Source organism: Schistocerca serialis, chromosome 3 (assembly GCF_023864345.2).
Source record: "Schistocerca serialis cubense isolate TAMUIC-IGC-003099 chromosome 3, iqSchSeri2.2, whole genome shotgun sequence".
NCBI classification, from domain to species: domain Eukaryota; kingdom Metazoa; phylum Arthropoda; class Insecta; order Orthoptera; family Acrididae; genus Schistocerca; species Schistocerca serialis.
In genome coordinates this window covers 298,133,053-298,152,077 of record NC_064640.1, presented here as the reverse complement: position 1 = coordinate 298,152,077, position 19,025 = coordinate 298,133,053, and positions in this window count along the sequence as shown.

Below are 19,025 nucleotides of genomic sequence, written 5' to 3'. Positions count from 1 at the left end.
GTCAAGAAATACGGCGTCTATCTGGGAACCCGTGTCTATGGCCCTTTGAGTCTCGTGGACGAATGGCGCGAGATGGATTTCACACGATCGTCATTTTCGAAACCCATGCTGATTCCTACAGAGTAGATTTCTAGTCTCCAGAAAAGTCATTATACTCGAAGATAATACGTGTTCCAAAATTCTACAACTGATCGACGTTAGAGATATAGGTGTATAGTTCTGCACATCTGTTCGACGTCCCTTCTTGAAAACGGGGATGACCTGTGCCCTTTTCCAATCTTTTGGAACGCTACGCTCTTCTAGAGACCCACGGTACACCGCTGCAAGAAGGGGGCAAGTTCCTTCGCGTACTCTGTGTAAAATCGAACTGGTATCCCATCACTTTCCACTATTGGCCCATTTGTGGCTTCTTTAATTGAAATTTTACCTTCATCTCACTTTTAACTCATAATTAGGCACTCTAACTGTTTATGCTCTGGTCCGTAATTTTTACATGATTTTTTTAATATTTTAACGATGTACATCTAACCATTTTTTAATCAGTTAAATTTTATGTATTCACCACTGTTGACGATCGGGCTAATCAGATCTGACGCCATTCCCCACTAGATGGCTTTGCTTTCCCTTGCAGTACCACGGTCGCTAATTTCCGTGGGCGGCTGCCTTCTACTGCCGCGGCATACCATATCTCGGCTGTCACCTGCCCGCAGCCCGATGTCCAGTGTGCGGCGGCCACGCGTCCAGTGGCGGATACGAATGGGGGGCGGCCCGCATTGCCACCTGCGCCGCCCCCGCCAGTCAGCCCGCAAGCTAATTAACCATTCTGCCAGGAAGAATAGGCCGACAGAAGCCATCATTTACGTAAGAGAGCCACAATTGTACCTTTTTTATATCATAAAATGGCATTGCCATGTATATGTGTATAATCAATTTAAATGAAACTTTCTTAAACTTTGCATGTGACTTGATTATTTTTTATTACGGTAAAATTAAAGGTAGTGTAAGATATCTTTAGCACCCCCTCCTTAAGGTTTTTCTGTATCCGCCACTGCACGCGTCTCATCGTGTAAGTTCTTTTGCATTGTATAATGATATTCTCTTAGTTTTTCTTCTTTCTTTCTTCCTTTGGCTGCCCATCTATTTAGGTGATTTTTGTTGATTATGTGTGCGCGACACCCGTGTTACCTTCTGACTAACTCAACTGTTTTACAGTTGGGCAGTGAATTCCCACTATTATGGTAACCTGAAAAGTGTTATGAGATATAGCATATATTATTTTAGTTTCTTCATTTTCCTATTGAAGCCTTATGCACCTTAGGATGGTCTTATAAGCGCAAGAGACCAGTCGTGATTGAACCAGTAAATCTATTTACGACGGAAGCGGTTTATTATCTGATTCTACAATGCTCAGTTGCGCATATCTTGTCAACGAAGCTTTTATGGTACTTTAGTTCTGTCGTCACTTACACGAATATATGACACTTCGGAAGTAACTGCCCGCAGAAATACAAAGCCCTGGCACGTGTCCGGGTCGACATTGGTATTGCTGTCGGAAGAACGCTACGGTAAGCTCGGCAAGGCCGTGAATAGTGATCCGATGGGCGCGGCTGGTTTAAAGTCCGAAGCATGAGCCTCGCTCGGAACGGTGAGCCGTGCTAAGCACCGACAGATGAGCCTCTGGGCGAGGCCGGCGTAAGAGCCTGGAGCATGCGCTGAGCAAATGCTGCCCGCTAGTCGTCGAGTGGCATCTTAAGTAGGCAGGTCGAAGGATATCCGCGTGAAGCACGTGACTTGAGTGCAACGCCATAGCCGTTGACGCGTGCTCTGCCAGCGGCGAATCTGGCTCTCCTGTGGTGGCTGCAGCAGATACCGCAGACAAGAAACCAGCATATTTTTGTCGTTGGACGGAGTTCATGTACGCACGGTACATGCGCCGGCCGGCACCGGTTGGTCGCAGGTGCATGTCTGATAGCAGAAGTGGCGGAAAACTGCCGTCCATAGGCAAATAAATACACCCAACGAGACATGCTGCTGTTAGGGTTCTACAACTGTAACCAAATCTGTGGCGTGTTGATAAAGGAAAACCAGATATTCTTAAGACTTGCAAACAATGCAAGCCGCCCCGCCTTACACTGTCACAGGTATTCGCTGTTAATTCGAAATAACTTCGATGAATGCAAATATCTTGGCATAAGCTGTGTGAGATAAAGATGTACTAACTGTTAGCGACATACGAAAATTTTTACGGAACCGGCACTCGGGCCAGGAATTCCCGCTTATCGTGAACGTACGGCTTAACCACTTTTGTTAGCCGTGCACACCTGCCGAACCGACACAAACTGCTATGTATCGCACCGTTCACAGCACCATACCACAGTCCCCTACATTCATCACTTCATGCTGGCAGCGCTACTCCGCACTCCCGCCCCAGTGATTCTCGATTTTCCATAAAACACTACTGGCCATTAAAATTGCTACACCAAGAATAAATGCAGATGATAAACGATTATTCATTGGATAAGTATATTATACTAGAACTGACATGTGATTACATTTTCACGCAGTTTGGGTGCATACATCCTGAGAAATCAGTACCCAGAACAACCACCTCTGGCCGTAATAACGGCCTTGATACGCCTGGGCATTGAGTCAAACAGAGCTTGGATGGCGTGTACAGGTACAGCTACCTACGCAGTTTCAACACGATACCACAGGTCATCAAGAGTAATGACTGGCGTATTGTGACGTGCCAGTTGCTCGGCCACTATTGACCAGACGTTTTCAATTAGTGAGAGATCTGGAGAATGTGCTGGCCAGGGCAGCAGTCGAACAGTTTCTGTATCCAGAAAGGCCTGTACAGGATCTGCAACATGCGGATGTGCATTACCCTGCTGAAATGTAAGGTTTCGCAGGGATCGAATCAAGGGTAGAGCCACGGGTCGTAACACATCTGAAATGTAACGTCCACTGTTCAAAGTGCCGTCAATGCGAACAAGAGGTGACCGAGACGTGTAACCAATGGCACCCCATAACATCACGCTGGGTGATACGCCAGTATGGCGATGACGAATACGCTTCCAATGTGCTTTCACCGCGATGTCGCCAAACACGGATGCGACCATCATCATGCTGAAAACAGAACCAGGATTCATCCGTAAACATGACGTTTTGCCATTTGTCACCCAGGTTCGTCGTTGAGTACACCATCGCAGGAGCTCCTGTCTGTGATGCAGCGTCAAGGGTAACCGCAGCCATGGTTTCCGAGCTGATAGTCCATGCTGCTGCAAACGTCGTCGAACTGTTCGTGCAGATGGTTGTTGTCTTGCAAACGTCCCCCTCTGTTGACTCAGGGATCGAGACGTGGTTGCACGATCCGTTACAGCCATGCGGATAAGATGCCTGCCATCTCGACTGCTAGTGATACGAGGCCGTTGGGATCCAGCACAGCGTTCCGCATTACCCACCGATTCCATATTCTGCTAACAGTCATTGGATCTCGACCAACGCGAGCAGCAATGTCTCGATACGATAAACCGCAATCGCGATAGGCTACAATCCGACCTTTATCAAAGTCGGAAACGTGATGGTACGCATTTCTCCTCCTTACACGAGGCATCACAACAACGTTTCACCAGGCAACGCTTGTCAACTGCTGTTTTTGTATGAGAAATCGGTTGGTAACGTTCCTCGTGTCAGCACGTTGTAGATGTAGCCACCGGCGCAACCTTGTGTGAATGCTCTGAATAGCCAATCATTTGCATATCACAGCATCTTCTTCCTGTCGGTTAAATTTCACGTCTGTAGCACGTCATCATCGTGGTGTAGCAATTTTAATGGCCAGTATTGTATCTTTCACACTGGCGCGGGAATACAGAGAAAAGTTGCTAGCATACTGTGATGAATATATGGTTATATGATATAGTGATGGAGACAGTATGATGTATAGAAGTTTGAGTCGGTCCAGGTAGTGTGCACGGATAGCAGAAGTGGTTAAGGCGATCGCTCGCGACAAACGGGAAATCTAGATACGAGTCCCGGTCAGGCACAAATTTTTATACGTATTTCAGTAATAGGTAGTACATCTACATCTAACACAGCTCGGGCCAAGATATTCGTATTCCGTGAATTTATTTCCAGTTAATTTTGGACGGCAGTGAATTGTTAATAATGTCTGTTCATCCAGACATGCAATTGCATGTGATGTTGATCGTTGTATGTACCTCGTATTTTCAGACATCTGTAACTGTGTTCTATGACAAGTAGACCAAGTCAACGACTTATTACAAAAACCGCTATGAACGCTCACTGATGTTCGATGGTTAAAAATAAAAAAAATAAAATTTTGTTTCCTGTCCCATCGACAACAAGGGCATCAGCAGGAAATCAGCCGGACAATTTTTGTAGGGGAAACGAAGGAAACCCTCAGTCTCGATGCCGACGACGGGGTTTATCCACATTCTTCCCCCATAAGAGATATGTGCCTTACCACAGATGAAGCAGCTACTCCGGTAGCACAGTACTTGAGGAGTTCAAATGGCGGATTTCTAGACTACGTGATAGATGGAGGTGCACTAATAAACGCTCGCCAGAGAACGAATGTCAAGATTATAACAGTAATCTGCGGAAGCATTGGTTCAAATGGCTCTGAGCACTATGGGACTTAACATCTACGGTCATCAGTCCCCTAGAACTTAGAACTACTTAAACCTAACTAACCTAAGGACATCACACAACACCCAGTCATCACGAGGCAGAGAAAATCCCTGACCCCGCCGGGAATCGAACCTTGGAACCCGGGCGCGGGAAGCGAGAACGCTACCGCACGACCACGAGCTGCGGACCGGAAGCATTCGTACCAAAGCCCCCAAAGACAGGGGGGGGGGGGGGTTCAAATTCAAATGGTTCAAATGGCTCTGAGCACTAGGGGACTTAACATCTCAGGTCGTCAGTCCTCTAGACTTACAACTACTTAAACCTAACTAAACTAAGGACATCGCACACAGCCATGCCCGAGGCAGGATTCGAACCTGCGACCGTAGCAGTCGAGCGGTTCCGGACTGAAGTGCCTAGAACCGCTCGGTCACTGCTACCGGCGGGGGGTGTTCATTGCAGAAGACAAAAATATTGTGTCTATCGACTTCGAAATTGCGCCTGGCTGCAAAGTTAGCTTGACGCAAGTATTCGACGGAGCTGAACTCAAGTTAGTCATTGGATGTTTTTTACCGGCCACCCGATTCTACTGTAACAGTTGAGCCGGCCGGAGTGGCCGAGCGGTTCTAGGCGCTACAGTCTGGAGCCGCGCGACCGCTACGGTCGCAGGTTCGAATCCTGTCTAGGGCATGGATGTGTGTGATGTCCTTAGGTTAGTTAGGTTTAAGTAGTTCTAAGTTCTAGGGGACTGATGACCACAGAAGTTGTCCAATAGTTCTCAGAGCCATTTTTGCTGTAACAGTTGTAGAATCATTCAAAGAAAGTCTACGCTCAGTAGTGCGGTAGTACCTCGATCTAGCGATATTATTTGTAGGCCATTTTAACCTACCGAGTATAGACTGATGTCTATGGAATCATTGCAGGTCGTACGGACAGTCTTGTGAATTACATCTGAACAAGTTTTCCAAAAACTGTTTTGAGTAGCTAGATCGACAACCCACATGCAGTCTCAGTATTTTGGACCTTGTAGCTACAAAGTGGTCTGACCTTATCGACAGTATAAGGAGAGGCACAGGGATTCGTGACTATGACGTCTCATAGCAACAATGGTTACCAAAGCTATAAATTCATCAACACGGATAGGACCGGTTTTATGCTGGAAAGAGCAGATAAGCAGTTGTATTGAGGAATTATGGGCGAAGTTTGAGTCCGATTGCAAATCGTACTCTGGAGAAGTATGTTGCGAACAAATGGACTAAAAACGGGAATGACTCACCGTGGTTTGTCAAAAAAAAAAAATCGGGAAATGCTAAGGAAATAGAGATTTTGTGCATTCAGAGTTCAAGAAAGAACTGCCGAGAACCCGAGAAAAATTCTGGTCCTACGTTAAGTTGCTATGCGGCTCAAAAGCGTCTATTGTCACCTGGCAACCAGTTTGGTGTGGCAATAGTGAAAGGAAAGCTGAAATTTAAATCTCGCGTCTAAGAAAATCATTCAGGTAGGAGCATAGTCTTGCTGAAATACAATCGTTTGTCCAACGTAACGTTCGCAGCTCGTGGTCGTGCGGTAGCGTTCTCGCTTCCCACGCCCGGGTTCTCGGGTTCGATTCCCGGCGGGGTCAGGGATTTTCTCTGCCTCGTGATGACTGGGTGTTGTGTGACGTCCTTAGGTTAGTTAGGTTTAAGTAGTTCTAAGTTCTAGGGGACTGATGACCATGGATGTTAAGTCCCATAGTGCTCAGAGCCATTTGTCCAACGCAACGACTCCTGTACTGAGGGCATAGAAATTCGGAATTCTCCCTAGCGCTGAGAAGCAATTGGAAAAGTTGACAACAAATCAATCGCTAGGTCCGGATTCCAACGTCACGAGCAGCTCGTTCGACAGCAGGGTGGACTGAATCTGACAGGTCGGCCGTGGGCCGGCGTGAAAATTCATTGGGGCTGCCAGCTGTCAGATGGACCATGACAGGTGAACTGGACGCAGGTCAGGGCGGTTATAGTTGAGGCTAGGACTGTTGACATTTTTAAAAATGTCGCAAATACTGTATATCAACATTTTAAAATGATAGTTGTCGGCCCTCGATATATCGAAAAAAAGTATCCATACGTGGTTATATCAACGAAAAAAATATCGATATACCGGCCTATAAAAATATCAGCTTCACATTGAAAATATTCTGCCGGGCTTAGAGCTGTGCATTTAAGTATTGATTTATTTTTGGATATTCTGTACATTAACAAAATAGCAGCTTGTCTATCCCCCTTAGAGGAAGAATTGAAGGATAACTATGCCGGCTGGTCCCGGCGGAGGTTCGAGTCCTCCCTCGGGCATGGGTGTGTGTGTTTGTCCTTAGGATAATTTAGGTTAAGTAGTGTGTAAGCTTAGGGACTGATGACCTTAGCAGTTAAGTCCCATAAGATTTCACACACATTGGAACATTTTTTTTAAAGCTATGCACGTACAAGCTTAGCGATAATCACTTTGCTAACAGCGGCCTGTAAGTGCCACAATTAAAGGTGTCCGACGGGTCCGTCGTTCGATTTCGTCACATATTGGATTCGTGCGGAATACCTTATGTCGACATCCCTGTTTTATTCATTTTTACCAATTCCAGCTGCATAGCAGTTGTAGTGTCATAACTGCGTGGTGAAGCTAAACGTTGCAGTTTGTATTATTTTTAACGCAACTGGTTTGCTACATCTTTACATCGGAAATCATCTTATTTCATTCACACCGCCCCCCCCCCCCCCACCCACCAGTGCACTGTACTTGTTTAAGACAGTCAATGAGAAAGACTGGACATGCTTAACTCTCAAAAAGTGGTAGGGCTCCTTCACACAGGGAAAGGAAAATTATATTGACTGCAATTTCAAAAGAACAACTTCAAATATATACCGAAAACTGTGAAAAAAATATAAAAAATAAAAATATCGACACTCAATACTGCATATCGACATATTGATATATCGGGGGGGGGGGGGAGGATATCGCCGGTATATTATGTTATAATTTAAGATCTATCCTCTACATAAGTGGTGTAACGGCTTCTTTACGCCATTCAGTCTCTTCTGCTTAACAGCTCCCATTTCATACAAGATGTAGTGTCTCATGCAACCGATAATAATTTTGACATCATTCTAGTTTTTCTCGTATTGTACCTAGTACAGCCGCAACAAATTAGTAGTAAGCCTTTGGGCTTCCGGTCGTTGTAGCTGTACAAGAAATCAGTAAGAGTCCATGACAGCGTATTCCAGTAGAAAATGCAATTCTCGGTTGTTTGTAAATACCCAATTACGAGAAGTCCATGACAGCGGATTCCAGTAGAAAATGCAATTCTCGGTTGTTTGTAAATACCCAATTACGCGTTAACAGTAACGAGCTTATAGGTTAGCTACCGAGCTGAGCGAGCTCAGGCCTACGCTCGTGACGTACGCGCTGCGGCCTGTCTTTATCGTGGTGGAACTCGGGCGTGTCACTCGATGACATTCGTCACATTGGTTTCATCGCGCTTTGATTTTGCGTATTATAACTTTCATTATGTGGTTTCAAGGGAAGGACACTGAAGATTTATCACAAACAATTCAGCATTGGTACGAATTTCTATAATGAAATGTCAGTTAATGACGCGTTGGCGATAAAAGCCTTAAGTTAGACACCGTAAGATCAATGATAATTTTCATCAAGATAAGTATTCCGTGTGGCTGAGTGGTTTATGAAGCCGGAGAAAGCGGGTTCGCGTCTTGCTGTACGCCATTTTTCTCATCTTCGCCTTTTGTAAGAGATTCTGGAACTAACTAACATTTTTTTATTCGGCCTTGTACGAAGCAAACATGCCATATTAAGTGGTTTAAGTACTTACAGTTGCGTATTATGAAAATATGCAGTTCAAGTGATACGACGCGTTACAATAAAAATGTCTCCAAAACGCGTCATTTTTTGCACGTTTTGTTCTTCTAAAGTGTCGGAAAATGCAAGTAAACGTGAAATGAATGGAGGTAGTGCACTTAGCACTGAATTGCAGTTCCAGCTTATCACTGATCATAGTGGATTGACACTTTTGCTGGCTGCTCATTACAGCTGCGGAGGAAATTTAAAAGATGAAAGCGAATTGCTGACGACCAACATACCCTGAAAAAAGACTAGCATTAGCACTCTGGTTATTAGCAACCAGAGACACTTCTGTTAGTGATTGTTTTGAATTTGAGTGGTTGCTATAATTAGATAGTTTTGGCGTCTGCAGTGACTTATGCGAAGTACATATAAAGAAGAAAATGCCAATAAATTATGATTAATGAAATGTTAAATATGTATAAGACCTGTCACACAGATTACTAGATAAAATCTGAAATATAGTTTAATAGAGGGCAGATAGCGTAATCCTGATAAAACCAATTTTATTTATCATCGAAAATCTCTAACATAACAGTGGTATATCAGTCATATCGGCCTAATTACAGATGGCACGAACGTACGCAGCAGGAGTGGTCATTTCTATTGTATATTTTTAATGTTGACCAGCAAAATAGATACGGATTCTCACTTTTTTACTTTCACGGAAATTGATTTTGCTTTTCCTTTTTAGTAATGCTTGTCCTTATTTACTCCGTTCCTGCCTGCTGCAAGGACGTATAATGAAATTTCTCGTCTTCCTTATGCCCCTAATTGGACCATATTGCGCGAGTTGAATGTTTAGCTGTTGTTTCTGCGATTTCCGGGGGACCACTCACCGGCGGGACAAGGAGATGGCAGCGCCACTCTCAGCTTTCTCGAAATGCGCTGCAGGACACTTACACGTCGTTCTGACGTCGTTTCCGAGTCTACCGTCCGGAACCGTGCTGGCTTTAAGCTCACATGTTCCGACGGCATGCTCTCGGAATGAGATAAGATGGAAGAACTCTGTGACTTGGAATATTGTCACTAATGTAATTTTAATGAAAATACGTGAATCGCCTCATAAACATGCTAGAAAGAAACCAGTGATAGCTTTGTAACCACGTCAAAGGGACGAGCTAATTAAAAATGAATCCATGTTTGAAGCTATAATAATTAAAATGTTATCATTATTACCATTCTTGTTCCGTAAAATTTCGGGCGTGCAGCCGCATTAATTTGGTTAGACACTGGACTCGCATTCGGAAGGACGACGGTTCAATCCCGGGTCCGGCCATCCTGATTTAGGTTTTCCGTGATTTTCCTAAATCACTCCAGGCAAATGCCGAGATGGTTCCTCTGAAAGGGCACGGCCGACTTCCTTCCCCATCCTTCCCTAATCCGATGAGACCGATGACCACGCTGTCTGGTCTCCTTCCCCAAACCAACCAACCAACCAACCGCATTAATTACACTTCTTCATCTGATATTTCGGCTGTATACCGTCGAGCCATCTTCAGAGTGACGCTCCAGCACTTGCTCTGTTCTTTTAAACCCGCGGACCGCTCCACAGCGCATTCTTAGCGGCGCGGTCCGCGGGTTTAACAATTACAATCAGTCTGTTTTCGCCAATATTATTATCCTTCGGGATTTCAACCACCAAATTCAACCTCAGTTCATCTTTTATTAAATTATTCGCTAATGTCTCTCTATGCTAGTATAAGGTTTAGGAGTAAACATTATTACCTTGAATTATTGGGTTATAGAGTGATGGTGTACGGTCACCCTGTGTTGATAACAGCGAGCCACGATCAATGTTAATGGTCGTACATTGTCCGAACTCTGGCGAAAACTACTACCGCCTCGTAATTGTTTGTGTCGAAAGGGACGCACGACGTGGGAGGTAGAAGCAAGAACCCCGCGAGTAACGTCGTAGGATCGAATTGCAGTTCAGTGTTACAAAGAGTAGTCTTCGGAATTGGCAGCTTACTTAGCTTACATTTGTTGCTAATCTCTTGCCTTGCGCAAAGTCTCAGACGACTGGAAAAAAGCGCAGGTGACTCCCGTGTGTAAGAAGGGTAAAAGAACGGACGTGCAACATTACCAATTCGATGATTCAATGGTAAAGTGCTACACCACAAATCCAAATGCCTCGGTTTCGACTCCTGGTTAATCCTAGCATTTTTATGTGTCACTTATTACTTCTTTCTCCTCTGCCAATGTTTTATGATGTGAAAAACGCTGAGTTACACCGTGGTTCGGAATACATGTTCATCTGTAGGGCCCCCTGTAACTCGGGGCCGGCCAGTATGGCCGAGCGGTTCTAGGCGCTTCAGTCTGGAACCGCGCGACGGCTACGGTTGCAGGTTCGAATCCTGCCACGGGCATGGATGTGTGTGATGTCCTTAGGTTAGTTAGGTTTAAGTAGTTGTAAGTCTAGGGGACTGACGACCTCGGATGTTAAGTCCCATAGTGCTCAGAGCCATTTGAACCAATTTGAATCCCTGTAACTGGCTGGGTAATCCAGTTCAAAGGCCGGAGGAAGACAACGGCACACTAGCTCCAACAGGACCATTCCTAGTAAACCACTGTGGTGTTCACAACGTTCTTCGTATTGATGACTGCTTCACTTACTTATTCTTAACGTCGATTTTGCTGTGGGATTCTTGAGCGTATTCTAATTTCGAATACAACGGATTTCCTTGAGGCAGAAAGGCTTCCGTCCACAAATCAGTACGGATTTACAAGGCATGGCTCGTGTGAAGCTCAGCTTGCCCGTTTGTCGCTTGATATCGTGCGAACAGTGCATGAAGAACAACAAGCAGATTCCATACTCGTAGATTTCTGGAAAGCGTTTGACACAGTGCCCAGTGCGGAATTTCTAACGAAGGTCATAGTCTACGAATTAGACTCTCAGATATGTGAGTATCTTGAAGATTATTTAAGTGCTACTAACCAGTTTGTTGTCTTGGGCACCGAGAGATCACCAGGGACAAGTGTATCGTCAGAGGTGCCCCAGGGAAGTAACATAGGACCACCAGTGTCTTTCACATTTTATGTTACACATTTATAGAGGTTGTTGAGGTGATTAGCCGATAAAGTTTTCCATAGGAATGCATGACCGGAAACGTCATCCAACGATCCTAGAGAGCGTCAAAGTTACAGGCGCCGGTACCTTTAAATGTACGTATATAAAGGGTGATTTCGTGATGATTTTATAAACTTTCAAAGATTATGGAGAAGGATAAGTGTAGCAATTTGAGGTAAGGGTCCCTGGTTCGGAAACGAACGAGTCGAAATTTACAAGCGAAAATCTTTCTAGTACCTCTGACAGTGGAATCATGTACCGGTACTGTTGTTAGTAAGAATGTAGGGTCATCTTCGCTAATGTGAAACATGTCTTCTGTGTTGAACAGCGGTTCATGGCTATTAAAGTTTGCATCTTACGGCCCATGTTTACTGGACATTTTTTCTTGTTTTGGTCCATACTATCACTTCCCAAAATATGGATATCAAAGAGCTTACAGTAGAAGAGATTTGTTTCACAATACCGAAGATGAAGAAATTATCATAGTTCTTAAGGTATGTGTTTTAGAGCCCAGGTTTACTAGACATTTTTGCTTCGAATAATAGTTCCTGTCCTAGTCCTGAATATAGACTATGTCTCCTGGACCGAGTGAGGTGGCGCAGTGGTTAGCACACTGGCCTCGCATTCGGGAGGACGACGGTTCAATCCCGCGTCCAGCCATCCTGATAACGATTTTTCGTGATTTCCCTAAATCGCTTCAGGCAAATGCCGGGATGGTTCCTTTGAAAGGGCTCCGCCGATTTCCTTCCCTTATCCGATGAGACCAATGACCTCGCAGTTTGGTCTCCTCCCTCCAAATCAACCCAACCCAACCCCTCCTGGGATACCCTATATATGTAGATGTAGAGTTAATCAGAAGCTAACACTGCAAACCATACACATCAATAGCGCATTTAGAAATCACAAGGGAAACGAACAAAATGGAGGACTACAGTTTAAAATATCGAAATATAGTTATATGACCCTTAAAAATTAAACCTTCATAGCAGCTATATGACACGACAATTCGCACCCAGTTATGGAGTCCGACTCTCGCCAGACTGCAACAAACCACCCACAGATTAAACATTTTTTCAATACTAACAATAAACAACAACACGGTAAACTCAATAATATGAGTAAGAGACTCACCTTTACCTCATGCAGTTACATACATCGGGTACTGTGTGGATCCTGATTATTTTATTTTATTTTATTTATTTATTTATTTTTTTTTTGTTAAATCTACATAGGAAATTTACATACAGCACGAGAAACAGATAAAGAGAATTTTCGAAATTCTGATGAATTCCTAGAAAACATTTGCACGTCGGTTAATAAGCATCTACCACACTTATCGGATCGCTCACCAAACTACCACCACTGTTTGAAGCACTATTTACTGACGAAAGATTTACAAGTGTATTAGATGTCAGAAAATTTTTCTGAAATTTAATTGGTGCGCAACGCTTAAATTCTATGGAAGTGGCGTTTAATGTTACTAAGCCATTCATCCGAGGGTTTGAATTCTGCTTATTTGAATTAAATGAACCCCAGTTATGAGACGTTTCTTTTTTATTTCTTGTGAGTTGCACTAAGAAATCAGATAGATGTCCAAGTCGTGGTAGTGAAGTAAATTTTCATCATCTGTATTTGGCCAGAAGGGGAGAGAACGTGGTGGCGTAATGATCGTGATCACTCCACCGTGAGCTAATATCCTGGTTAAACATGACATCTCTCTCAAGGTCATCAATAACACAAACACGACATTATACTCAACACGCACTCATCAATCATCTACGCTTAACAGTTACTTACGACAAGTCATTCAATGTTCACAAATTAGACGTGAGAATGGGTGCGAAGAAACAAAGCCATGACATTCTTACACAATAAAAAAAATTTTTTTTGTCTGTGTTTCATGACTTTTCAATTTTCATGACCTAGATATCAGACACCGAGCTAAATGTATAGTGCAATTTTTTCAAAGATTTTTTTCGCAAAACAAATGCTTTACTACTATCAAATAAAGTAATGGATCATTCAAAAAATATCGACGTCTTACAATATTCAATAAAGAAAAGTCTGTTGTAGGCATAAAACATCGCTCGCACTGAATGCTTTTACCCAAAACTATTTCGAAGAATTCTTTCACGAGCCTACTGTATGTGGAAAAGTGTAAATGTTTGCGAAAACATACTTAACCTCTTAGTAACAAATAATCCTGAGTAAATAGAGAGCATCATAACGGATACGGGAATTTGTGACTACAAGGTTGTTGGAGAGAGACTGAATACCGTAAAATACAAATTCACCAAAAATAAATGCAAAATACATCTATATAAATAAACAGATAAAAATTCGCTTGATCTCATCCTAAGAGACAGTCTCCACTTCCTACAATCTGATTATCTAAGGTAGGCTACATGTAGTTCAGATTCAAAGAAATTGTATCGACGGCAAATGAAAGATATGTACCAAATAAATTAATAAGACATGGAAATGATCTCCCTTGGTTCACAAAACATGTCAGAACGCTGTTGAAGAAGCAACGAAAAAATTATGCGATATTTAAAAGGACACAACAACTCTAAGATTGGCGAAGTTTTAGGGAAACTCGAAATTACCGCGAACTTAAGTGCGAGATGCTTTTAATAGTTTCCAAATAGAAACTCTGTCTCGCAATCTGGCAAAATCCCTGAAGAGGTTCTGGGAATATGTAGAGTACACCAGCGGCAAGGCTCAATCAATACCTTGACTGTCCGATAACGATAGTGATGTTACTGATGACAGTGCCACTAAAGCAAAGGTACTAAACACGGTTTTCCAAACTTTCTTCACCATAGAAGACGGAGAAAACACTCCTGGATTCGAATCAAGAACAACTGCCAAACATGTAACGTAGATATAGTAGATATAGATGTACTCGATGTAGCGAAGCAACTTAAATCACTTACAAAAGGCAAGACCTTCGGTCCAGAGTGTATACCATTCAAGGTTCTTTCAGTGTATGCTGATACAATAGCTGCATACTTGGCAATCACACGGGGTGAAGAAAAATTCTCGCACTCGGGCTTCGCAGCGCGATTTCTAGCACACTGGCAATACGAAAATGTCTCTTACAAAATTTCGTCCTGTGCATATTTCGGGCATTAAATGTATGTTAAAGACTGCCTCTCTGGCAACACTGTAATTACATGTACGGCAACTTCCTCTGTCAATACAAAGAACAGCGCTGTGCCGTTGGTGCAGTGGATAGCGTTTCGGGTTCAAAAATCAAATGGCTCTGAGCACTATGGGACTTAACTTCGGAGGTCATCAGTCCCCTAGAACTTAGAACTACTTAAACCTAACTAACCTAAGGACAACACACACATCCATGCTATAGGCAGGATTCGAACCTGCGACCGTAGCGGTCGCGCGGTTCCAGACTGTAGCGCCTAGAACCGCTCGGCCACACCGGCCGGCTCGTCATAGAGAGATTACGTGGATCTTAAGCATAACATTTGGAATTACGTACTACGAACACAGAAATGGAAGTACCACCTTTTCATTGGTCAGCTTTTAAACAAGCCATTTGCACGTTGTGGACGCGGTTTGTTTCGCACCTCTGCATCTACTAGATTCCAAATCTGTTTTCTGTGTAACCTCCCCCAATGATCCTATCGAAATTATTTGCAAAGCACTTTGCTAGGCCTACTGGTGACGTAAGGCCATAACGAAAGGTAATGTACCTGAACATGGCAAAAATAATAGTTGGTATTAATCGATGGGACCACTGGTGGAGGGTACACACAAACCAAGTTTGGAATCTAGTAGATGCAGCGGTGCGAAACACTTCGCGTCCACGATGAGCAAAAGGTTTCTTTAAAGGCTGACCAATAGAAACGATTGCATTCCATTTCTGCGTTCGTAGTACGTAACTGCAAATTTTTTGTAGAAAGCCCACTGTAATGGTTGTATGACGATGAAGACGGAGATACCGTAACACGCAGACTATTTTTAGCAAATAAAAACAATAAACCTCGACCCAGAATCGAATCCTCGACCTCCTGCATGCTAACTCCCAAAATACAATACATTACACCAACAACACACCATAAGTGCTGCTTTCTGACAGCGGAGGTTACAGTGATTACAGTGTTGCCAGACTGCCCGTTTTTAACGTCCATTTACTGCCCGAAATACGCACAGATATGGACAGATAAGGAAAGATAAGTAACTGGCACTTTTTTGTAATTATTGTGGTATAAACATTTTCGAAGCTTCTGGTAGCATTTCTAAAAACAGCACTACTATTCCAGAGAAAATCCACAGAAGATACCTTCAGCACAAAAAGGCGAAAACGTATCTGGAAAATAAATAGCATTTTGGAGCAAGAAAAGGTGTTTGAAAATGTTAAACGAGTACTTATAAATTGTCTTGTGAAAAATGGCCAAACCAACAAACTGTCCCTTCAACTACGCTGTTTTGATATATTTCACGGAAGCAGTAAATAACAGTATCAACTGGTAATTTTTGTGTACGGATCTGGGCCGGCAACATTCTTCACGCGCAGTAGAACAGTCTGCCAGCAAACTCTGTAGCGTCATCGATACAAGTGCTTCTCTGCAGTGAGGCAACTTGGTGGTGCTATTCGCAAAGACAGCACTGGTGGTGATTAATCTGCGGCCAGCGTTTCTTGCGGCAGTGGTGGTCCTGCCAGCGGCAGCGGCAGCGGCAGCGACAGCGGACCCGCTCTGCAGCATCGCGGAGCGTCGTCGCTGGATCGATCTGGCGGCGTTTCTAAATTGTCGTCTGAGCCTAGCGCGCCGCTGCCGGACCACACAAGACGGTCTACAAAGGAACACTCAGAGTGCGCTCGGGCGCAGCGCGCGCCACACAGGACGGCCAACTCGCTGCACCTGACTCACGGAACAATCAAAGTGCGCCCAGCCGTAACACTAGCCGGCCGGCAAACTGCTACCAGCTTTCTGTTCGCCGCATTCATCTCCATAAACGCTGTCGGGTCTTCAAGCTGTCATCCATAAACACTAAAGCGTATTATGACTCTGTTTTAGCTCACATATTGCTGGCAATTAAAACTGCAACATCGTAAATACGAATGCAACAACGTAATATCGTTAATATGTCTGGTTGTGCATATGATTAACATTTGAGTGTAATCACACAAAGTAGGAAGGAGAAATTCCATGTACACTACTGGCCATTAAAATTACTACACGACGAAGATGACGTGCTACAGACACGAAATTTAACCGACAGGAAGAAGATGCTGTGTTATGCAAATGATTAGCGTTTCAGAGCATTCACACAAGGTTGGCGCCGGTGGCGACACCTACAACGTGCTGACATGAGGAAAGTTTCCAACCGATTTCTCATACACTAACAGCAGTTGACCCGCGTTTCCTGGTGGAACGTTGTTGTGATGTAAGGAGGAGAAATGCGTACCATCACGTTTCCGACTTTGATAAAGGTCGGATTGTAGCCTATCGCGATTGCGGTTTATCGTATCGCGACATTGCTGCTCGCGTTGGTCGAGATCCAACGACTGTTAGCAGAATACGGAATCGATGGGTTCAGGAGCGTAACACGGAACCCCATGCTGGATCCCAACGGTCTCGTATCACTAGCAGTCGAAATGACAGGCAGCTTATCCACATGGCTATAACGGATCGTGCAACCACGTCTCGATCCCTGAGTCAACAGATGGGGACATTTGCAAGACTACAAACATCTGCACGAACAGTTCGACGACGTTCGTAGCAGCATGGACTATCAGCTCGGAAACCATGGCTGCGGTTACCCTTGACGCTACATCACAGACAAAAGCGCTTGCGATGGTGTACTCAACGACGAACCTAGGTGCACGAATGGCAAAACGTAATTTTTTCGGATGAATCCAGGTTCTGTTTACAGCATCATGATGGTCGCAGCCGTGTTTGGCGACATCACGGTGAACGCACATAGGAAACGTGTATTCCTCATCACCATACTGGCGTATCACCCGGCGTGATGGTATAGGGTGGCACTGGTTACACGTCTCTGTCACCTCTTGTTCGCATTGACAGCCCTTTGAACAGTGGACGTTATGTTTCAGATGTGTTACGACCCGTGGCTCTACCCTTGATTCGATCCCTGCGAAACCCTACATTTCAGCAGTATAATGCGCGACCGCATGTTGCAGGTCCTGTACGTGCCTTTCTGGATACAGAAAATGCTCGACTGCTGCCCTGGCCAGCACATTGTCCAGATCTCTCACTAATTGAAAACGTCTGGTCAATGGTGGCCAAACAACTGGCACGTCACAATACGCCAGTCATTACACTTGATGACCTGTGGTATCGTGTTGAAACTGCATAGGTAGCTGTACCTGTACACGCCATCCAAGCTCTGTTTGACTCAATGCCCAGGCATATCAAGGCCGTTATTACGGCCAGAGGTTGTTGTTATGGGTACTAATTTATCAGGATTTATGCACCCAAATTGCGTGAAATGTAATCACATGTCAGTTCTAGTATAATATATTTGTCCAATGAATACCTGTTTATCATCTGCATTTCTTCCTGGTGTAGCAATTCTAATGGCCAATAGTGTATATTTGGTGCATAAGGAAGAGTTAGGCAGTGAATTTCTTATTCGGAAATAGCATCTCAGTGTCGGTCGTATGTGAGAAGCTCACGTTACGCCTCGTGCAAGGTGCAGAAACGTCTGGTATCATGTATCGGAAGCCGATAGCGGCCGGATTATTGCCGTTCGAGACTGCGGTTTAGCGTCCCGCAACATAGTTGTTCGTGTTGGTCTCGGTCCTATGACCGTCATGCGGCATGGGACCGATGGACCACGAAGAGGAAGGATGGGGCATCCTCTACTATCGCAGCATCTAAGCGGTCCACGCGACTTGCGCCCGAGAGGACAGACATTGTTCGCTTGGCCGTGCAGGACCCTACAGCAACTTTACGTACCTTGAGTCACGTAATGAACTTCTTTGCAGTAAGAAAAGTATCCACGCGTAGAGTGCGATGGCATCCAGAGCGCCACGGTCCGTTAACACGGTGATCGGTGGTGATGTAGCGTCACGCATACGGTGGTGCGCCCAGCGTCAAGTCTACAAAAGAGTAAAACTACGTGTATTTGCAGACGAGTCCCAGATCTGCCTACAGCTTCACAGTTGATGTATACATGGATGGAGCCTCCGAGATTAGCGAATGTTGCCAGTTTGTTTTCGTCATCTCCATATGGGTCTAGAACCTGCTGTGATAGTATGAGGCACCAGTGAGTATCCAACACGATCATATCTGGTTCACACAGCCGGTATTTTCGACAGGAGGCGTTGTATTTATGACCTTTTAAGGCCGGCGTAATGCGCTGTCTTCGAGGTCTCCACGACGATATCTCTCAACAATACCATGTTTTGTCCTTGTTGTCCAGACCTACC